The sequence below is a fragment of the Grampus griseus genome (assembly GCF_964374135.1).
Source record: "Grampus griseus genome assembly, chromosome: 11".
In the NCBI taxonomy this organism is placed as follows: domain Eukaryota; kingdom Metazoa; phylum Chordata; class Mammalia; order Artiodactyla; family Delphinidae; genus Grampus; species Grampus griseus.
In genome coordinates this window covers 6,949,394-6,957,797 of record NC_139005.1, presented here as the reverse complement: position 1 = coordinate 6,957,797, position 8,404 = coordinate 6,949,394, and positions in this window count along the sequence as shown.

The window sequence follows — 8,404 nt, the reverse complement described above, 5'->3', positions numbered from 1 at the left end:
ACCTGCTGGGGCGAAGACTCCATTACTCCTAGAACATCTCTGGGAAGAGCAATCTCTATCCCCTACGTTGGTGTTGAGGCAAATCCTCGGTCTGCTGAAACTTCCCTTATCATCAATAAAACTCTAGGATGGTGGAAATGTTCAAATTTCAAGGTATGCAAAATTCTAACTAGCCTCGAAGTCCTATTTAAATTTTTAGCCAACATTTTATTTCCTGTCCCAAACTGTCCTTAGCTGACTCGGGTGCCGAAGAATAGTGAAATGGCTTAAATCACCCAAGGAAAGACAGGAGGGAAGGATCTGGAAAACAGGATCCTGGTAAAGTGCTTTGAAAATGTCACTTCCTTCAGGAATGTAAAAGGTAAATGTAAATCAAATAATTATAGGTGGTATTACTATATCTAACTCCTGCCAAATTGCCTCTTTGGGTACTTGTGCTAACTTCTGATGCTCCGTTCCATTGTTCTCAATGTCTGCTACTGGGGATCCTATTGTCTCAAGAACTTTACCAAGTATTATGCTGTTAATATTGAACAATGGTATCTTTCAGTTTCAAAGCAAATTATGATATTGAAATTTTTTCCTGTTTTGAATTTCTTTTTTTTTTTTTTTGCGGTACGCGGACCTCTCACTGTTGTGGCCTCTCCCGTTGCGGAGCACAGGCTCCGGACGCACAGGCTCAGCGGCCATGGCTCACGAGCACAGCCACCCCGCGGCATGTGGGATCTTCCCGGACCAGGGTACGAACCCGTGTCCCCTGCATCGATAGGCGGACTCTCAACCACTGCGCCACCAGGGAAGCCCGGAATCGCAGAGTCTTAATTAACCACTGGACCACCAGGGAAGTCCCTCTATCAGTTTTAACTAAACAAGAGTAGTATAACTGAGCAGGACCCAATGGGGTCTTCCTGGGGACAGGTCTTCCCCCCATATCCTCTGCTTTAGCTCCTCTCTGAAGTACCTAGATAACAGTATTTGATGCACATTTTCTGAGTTGTTTTATAGATGTGAAAATCCCCCACCAAATGGAAGATGTTAACTACTGGATGATCTGAGCACATCCCCCCAGGGTTCCTGGAGCCTAAGGACTGATCGTGTGAACCCCTGTGACACCGCCCTGTTACCTCACCATCAGCCAATCAGAGAACTGCACATGAGCTCATCACATACCCTGCAACCCCCCTCCCTCACCTGGCTTTTTTTTTTTTTTTTTGGCCTCACCTCGAGGCTTGCAGGATCTTAGTTCCCTGACCAGAGATTGAACCCAGGCCCTCAGCAGTGAAAGTCCTAACCACTGGACCGCCAGGGCACTCCCTCACCTGGTTTTTAAAAATGCTTGCCGATTCATCTGTACCAATTTTCCTAGATTCCACATATATGCGTTAATATATGATATTTGTTTTTGCACCTATTTGCAATGCAGAAATAGAGACATGGATACACAGGACAAACGTATGGACACCAAGGGGGAAAAGCAGGGGCTTGGGGTGGGGTGGGATGAACTGGGAGATCGGGATTGACATATATACACTAATATATATAAAATAGATAACTAATAAGAACCTGCTGTATAGCACAGGGAACTCCACTTTGCTGTACAGTAGAGACTAACACAACATTGTAAAACAACTATATCCCAATAAAAAGAAAAAGAAAATGGTGGGAAAAAAAAACGCTTTGCCGAAACCCTTCAGAGAGCTTGGGGGGGTTTTAGAGTGTAAGCCACCTGTCTCCTTGCACGGCCCTGCAATAAACCTTTCTCTGCGTCAAACTCCAATGTTTTGGCTTGTTTGGTCTCACTGGGTGTTGGGCACACAAACTTGTGCTAACGGCGGAGGGGGGGATATACTTTGGATTCTAGCAGTCAGTCATTCGTCCAGGGTGCGAGGTTTGCTAGGCAGATGGAATGGGAAGAACGGAATGCAAAATCTTTTTAAGCACTGATGAAAAATACAAAGAAGGGGTGTCTCTGGACCTCTTTAGCATCAAAGGAAAATCTTGCCAAAATGCTAATACCCAATTTTCTGAATTTTCTCTGAAACACATTGGTTCAGGGAACTAATCTGCTCAATACCTATCTAGTAAGTGTGTCAGGTGAGTGAGCAGACATAGAGGTTTTTGAGTATGTTTTCCTTCCTTTGTCTTTCTTTTATTAGAGAAGACAGTGTAATATGGGAAGAGCCTAATAACATGCCCTCTGGTAATGCACATGCTCTTCCAGACCACTTTACATGCCTGATAGGAGTTATATAAACGGATAGGCTGATTGTTTAGGGAGAGTGAGTCATGCTTTATTCAGAAGGTTCTACTTAGGCAAGCTGACTTCAGCTCCCAATAAGGCGCCATGGAGAGCCTGTCTGTGGCTTGAAAGCCATAAAATTATAACCTCTAGGGAACACAGAGGTTTTTCTGCATATGAACGTTCTAAAAAAGACACAGCACTTTGCTACAATTAGACAAATCTAATGAAAGATTTTAAAGGTCTGCACGTTAGGGACCTCTGAAACATCCTGGTAAGCTTAAATTCTGGTAAAAGTTGTTTGGTTCCAATCCTCCCTGGCCCCCATCCCCACCCTCAAGCTGCCTCCTTCTCCCAGTAACATGCAGAAATACCAGGTGATGTATTTTCACAGGGTGGTGAAAAGTGCCTAGTGAGATCTTACGGCAAAACACAAACAAGCTTTGGGGCCAACTCAATATTACCGATGCTGTTAGCTTCTGTTTGAGGAAGTACTACAACATAATCCTCCCTGAGATCACTTTATAGAGAGATGACGCCATGAGCTCTTTGATGACAGTGAGCTATTTCCAATGGAAAAGGAAAACTTTGTAATAGCTTCGATCTCAGGTCTGAACGAGAAAAGGAGAAATTCTTTTAAAAACTTCATTCACTACAAAAAGCTCTTCATCTAGTTTCCTGAGAAAGTGTCCTGCTTTAGTAACGGAAAGGCACTGGGTTACCAGGCTGAGTGCAAACTATGTACAAAACCCTGAGTACAACTGCATAATCTTACTTGACTCTGGAACGCACCCTTTTCGGTTAGAGGTGGATGGTGCAGCTCTATGGGTCAGCAGTGGCCCCTAGACCAGCAGCATCGCTCAACTTGGGAACTTGTCAGATGTGCAGATTCTCCTACTAAATCAGAACTCTGGGGAGGGTGGTGGAGAGAGGGTGGGGTCCAGCAATCTGTATTTTAACAAGCCTTCCAGGTGACTCTGATGCCCCTGAAGTTTGGGAACTGCTGGTACAAAGCAGATGCTTTGGATACAACTGGCAGAGTCTCTGCAATTTCTCTAAAGTTCCCACAATGTCTCTAAAGGGCATGTGGTCACGCAAGCATCGTTTACATATATTGAGAGGAAATGGGGGTTTTTTCCCTTTTTTTAATACATTTATTTATTTGTTTGTTTGTTTATTTATGGCTGCGTTGGATCTTCGTTGCTACGCGTGGGCTTTCTGTAGTTGTTGCAAGCAGGGGCTACTCTTTGTTGCGGTGCATGGGCTTCTCATTGCGGTGGCTTCTCTTGTTGCACAGCACGGGCTCTAGGCACATGGGCTTCAGTAGTTGTGGCTTGCAGACTCTAGAGCGCAGGCTCAGTAGTTGTGGTGCATGGGCTTAGTTGCTCTATGGCATGTGGGATCTTCCCAGACCAGGGCTTGAACCCATGTCCCTTACATTGGCAGGTGGATTCTTACCCACTGTGCCACCAGGGAAGGCATTGTTTTCTTTTTTATAAGAAATTTTTTTTTGCTTGTTCCAGTCCAAGAATTTCACCTCTGGAGATGCAAGACAGATGCCCCCCAGGGGACATTTAGAGGGATGCCACTTAATCATGGCCTCAGTTCCCAAAACCAACAAAATAGATCCCTGGTCCTATTGCATTATTCCCAGAGGTCGTACCCAGGTGGCTCAGGCCTGCTTTGAACAGTCTTTTTTATTTTCTCCAAAGTAAATGCTTTGGGACATTCAGCTAAGAGTATGGAGGCAGGATGGAGAGGCAAGGGGTGGGACAGGTGGCCCCTCTGCCTCACTGCCCTACTCCCCACCCCGCCACTCCCAAGATCCAACTGCAGCAACTTTAATATATGCTGTTGGAGCCGGAATTACCTCGGCTGCAGTCACCAGACTTGCCCTCCAAAGGATTCTCGTTAAAGGATTTAACATGGGCTCATTTCAATTACAAGGTCTCTAAAAGAGTCCTGTATTGTTATTTTTTTCACTACCTCCCTTCTACGAGGAGTGGGTAATTTGCCCACTGGCTCCTTCCTTGGATGTGGCATCCATTTCTCAGTTCTCCTTTCTCCAAACAAACCCTGATTTCCTATCACCTATGGTCTTCAGCGTAGGAGAGAACATTTTAAAAGGCTGGAGGGAAACAAAACCTTCATGGTAACTCATTTCGTGTGGTTGGATATTTGTTTGTTTGCTTATTTATTTATTTATCTATTTTCTTCATTCTTTTTATATTTTTCAAACTTTCTACAAGGAAATAAAATACATTTACTTAAAAGGGAATTCAGGGCTTCCCTGGTGGCACAGTGGTTAAGAATCCGCCTGCCAATGCAGGGGACACAGGTTCGAGCCCTGGTCCGGGAAGATCCCACATGCCACAGAGCAACTAAGCCCATGCGCCACAACTACTGAGCCCGCATACCACAACTACTGAAGCCCACGTGCCTAGAGCCTGTGCTCCACAATAAGAGAGGCCACTGCAATGAAAAGCCCGTGAATCACAATGAAGAGTAGCCCCTGCTCGTGGCAACTAGAGAAAGCCAGCATGCAGCAATGAAGACCCAACGCAGCCAAAAATAAACAAATAAATTAGAGGGGGAAAAAAAAGAAACGGAGTAGAACAGTGCTGCCAGGGGCTGAGGGGGTGGGGAATATGAGGAGATGTTGGTCAAGGGTGCAAACTATAAGTTATGTTAAGTCCTGGGGATCTAATGTGCAGCATGGTGACTATAGGTAACAATACTCTATTGTATACCTAAAGGCTGCTACAAGGATAGAGCTTAATGTTCTCACCATAACAACAACAAGGGAATTCCTGGTGGTTCAGTGGCTAGGACTCTGCGGTCTCACTGCCAAGGGCCCAGGGAAACTAAGATCTCACAAGCCATGTGGCGAGGCCAAAAAGTTAAAAATAAATAAATAAGTTCTCTGAAAAAAAAAACAAAAAACCGGTAATTATGTGAGGTGAAAGATGTAACTAACCTTATTGTGGTAAACATTTTGCAATATGTACATGTATTGACTCATCACACTTCAAACTTACACAATGTTATACGTCAATTATACCTCAAAAAAAGCTGGGAAAAAAAGAATTGAAAGCCCATATAAAAATGAAAAAATTCCTAGGAAATCACAACATACCAATAGTGTCTGAAGCAAAATATCTGAAGAGTTATATATGTATATTTTCAGAACAATTTATTCCTTTATTCCTTTAATAACAAATTCATTCATTAATGCATTCATTCAATAAATTCAGTGAATATGAACCGAGGATCTATTATATGTCAGGCACTGTGCGTTGTAATGGGGACCCACAAATGAACAAAACACCATCACTGATTGCCATAGACTGAATGGGTTCTCCCCAAGTTCATAGGCTGAAATTTAATTCCCCATGTGATAGTATTTGGAGGTGGGGCCTTTGGGAGGTGATTAGGTCATGAGGATGGAGCCTCATCAATGAGATTAGTGCACTTATAAAAGAGACCCCAGCAAGCTCCCTTGCCCCTTCTGCTATGTGAGGATGCAGTGAGAGGATAGCTGTCTATGAACCAGGAAGCAGACTCTCATGAGACACTGAATCTGCTGGCATCTTGATCTTGAATTTCTCAGCCTCCATAGCTGCTGGTCTCAGAGAGTCTCCTGGGGGGGAGGGTGGTGGTGACTGACTTCGGCTCAACCTGGGGACATAGACACTGGTGGCAGACACACTTAGGAACAGTCAACCGTGCAAACACTGCTGCGGGCTGCTGCCATCCTGGCCCATTAGCCTACATATGGTATTTTTCTGTGTCTGGGGGGGGCGGGCACACCCCGCGGCATGCGGAATCTTAGTTCCCCGACCAGGGATGGAACCCGTGCCCCCTGCAGTGGAAGTGCAGATTCCTAACCACTGGACCACCAGGGAATTCCTACATATGTATTGCTAATTGACTCTAAGTAAAACCTTGTCATGAGGGAAAAAGAAAATAGGTTGGAGTACCATTGATATAACAGCAGCTGCAGACTCAAAGTATAAACAAACAAACACTGAGCCACAAATGCTACTCACTCAGTCCTCAATCCAGGAGGATTCTGATTAAACAGCAGCAGAAGGAGGCAGGTAGCTCTTAATCATCACTGACTTTACCCCGCCCCTCTGTCTAAAATGTGAAGGAAGAAGTGCTGTTCCTCTTCCTGGCAGCAGATGGAGCCATTGGGACATGTACAACTTGCTAGAGGTAAAACGCTAAATGCATCTCAGAGATTCTTCTATGATCGATTTAAAAGAGGAAGGCAAGGGGTCCTTCCTGATCGAAACTGGCAATCCTGACTCTAAGGCATCAAACCTGGTAGGAATTGTAAATCCTGGTATGTCCAGATCCCAGGCACACAAAAGCGTGGCTCAGTTGTGCGTACTGTGGAGAAGCAGGGATTTTATTTAGGTTTCAGGATTTGCACCCCAAGAGAACTTAAAAGTGAAGCCTTCTTCATGCCTGAGACATCTGTGACTAGAGATCATCTTTTACTCCTATCCAAGAGAAACACAAAGATGTTTACCAGGGAGCCTGTCCACAGGCAGGAAATGAGTCTAGTGAAAATATGATTTTTAGGACTTCCTGGTGGCGCAGTGGTTAAGAATCCGCCTGCCAATGCAGGTGACATGGGTTCGATCCCTGGTCCGGGAAGATCGCACATGCCACAGAGCAACTAAGCCCGTGTGCCACAACTACTGAGCCTGCGCTCTAGAGCCCGCGAGCCACAACTACTGAGGCCGCGTGCCACAACTACTGAAGCCTGCGTGCCTAGAGCCCGTGCTCTGCAACAAGAGAAGCCACTGCAACGAGAAGGCTGTGCACCTCAACAAAGAGTAGCCCCCGCTCGCCGCAACTAGAGAAAGCCCATACACAGAAGCGAAGACCCTATGCAGCCAAAAATAAATAAATATTTTTTTTTAAATATGATTTTTAATTAAGGAGAAATGTTTCCACCACTACTTCCACCAGTGCTGTAAACCATCCTTGGGATGAGGGCTAATTTGTGCAGAAGAGAATGAAAATATCTGCTTTAAGAGAAGGAAAATCATCCTCTGATCAAATACCTGTGTTTGAATTGGGTAAGAATGCAAGACATGGGTAACTAAAGGTGTCATTCAGGTTTCGTTTTATGTTGTTGTTTCCCTTTTTATGAACCATCTTGTCACTTCACTCATTATTAACAAAATATGTGATCTGATTATAGGAACACCCTTACCCAACACACACACACACACTACTGACAAAGCAAAGTACAAAGTGATGGCCATGGGGGGTAATCATGATTCTCTGGTACTAACTGTCTGGAAACAAAACATCCATAGCTTTATTTATTTATTTTTTTTAAGTATAAGAGTCATTTGATAATGAACACATTCTAGTGGAGTGGAGTCTAGAAAAGGTTTTAAAAAAAATTAATTGGCTTTTTCATATGTAACACTTTGTGCAGTAAATATTATGTTGCTTGTTACACAGAGGTAGAAATGAAGTCTTAGAAAAACTACAGGTTTGACTAAGTCACATGAGAGAATGCAGAAACCGAAACCAGATCTGACTGTGAAAAATTATGCTGTATAGACTCATTCTCTGGGCCATTCTCTGGGCCAACTCCTAAAGTACATGTTTGGAAGTCAGGAGATGGGGTGTGCAGGCAGGCACTCTCTTATCTAGCGTGGGGACCTGCTGACACCACCAGAGCTCTCATCTCATCCGTTCCTGCAATTAGGAGGCTCTGCCAACAATCCTCTTTCTCAGAAATTAAAAGCCTTTGTCCATTATTCAACCTCCACCAGCTGAGAAATACACTCACTTTTTCTACTCCTGGGACCAAACAGAGAAGCAATTTATGGTGCTAAAAACCTGGTTGATCTGGATGAAAGGGAGTAGAGGGGATGGTTGAGGGAATCAGAATTCCAGACAGAGATTCAGTTGTGGTGTGAACCAAGAAAGCAACATTTAATACCATTAGAGCAGTGGTTCTCAACTAGGGGCAATTTTCCCCCAGGGCATATTCAGCAATGTCTGGAGACATTTTTGGTAGTTATTGGGGGAGGGGTTGCTGCTACTGGTTATCTAGAGGGTAGAGGAAGGACACGGGCTAGCATGGGGCAAGTAAGACCAGGGCAAATGGAGGAAGAAATTTAACTTTCAAAG